Source organism: Saccopteryx bilineata, chromosome 5, assembly GCF_036850765.1.
Source record: "Saccopteryx bilineata isolate mSacBil1 chromosome 5, mSacBil1_pri_phased_curated, whole genome shotgun sequence".
NCBI classification, from domain to species: domain Eukaryota; kingdom Metazoa; phylum Chordata; class Mammalia; order Chiroptera; family Emballonuridae; genus Saccopteryx; species Saccopteryx bilineata.
Genome location: NC_089494.1, coordinates 200,353,030 through 200,353,299, shown reverse-complemented (window position 1 = coordinate 200,353,299; position 270 = coordinate 200,353,030).

The window sequence follows — 270 nt, the reverse complement described above, 5'->3', positions numbered from 1 at the left end:
AACCACTCTTTGCCTGGGATGAGAGAATGCACAGGCTGACACTTGACCTCCCGGTGGAGGGAAAATCCAAAATAACAAAAGCTTTTTACTTAACAAGATTAAAAATTTTTTATATTTGTAAACGTTTTCAACATATATAAAGGTAGAAAAGTAGAATAAAGCATGTCTTCTACTCATCGTTCAACTTTGACATTTGACAACCTTGTGTTAATCTTTTAAAGAAGCATAGTGTGATTTTCCATGCAGCAGTAATTAAAGACACAAGAATGA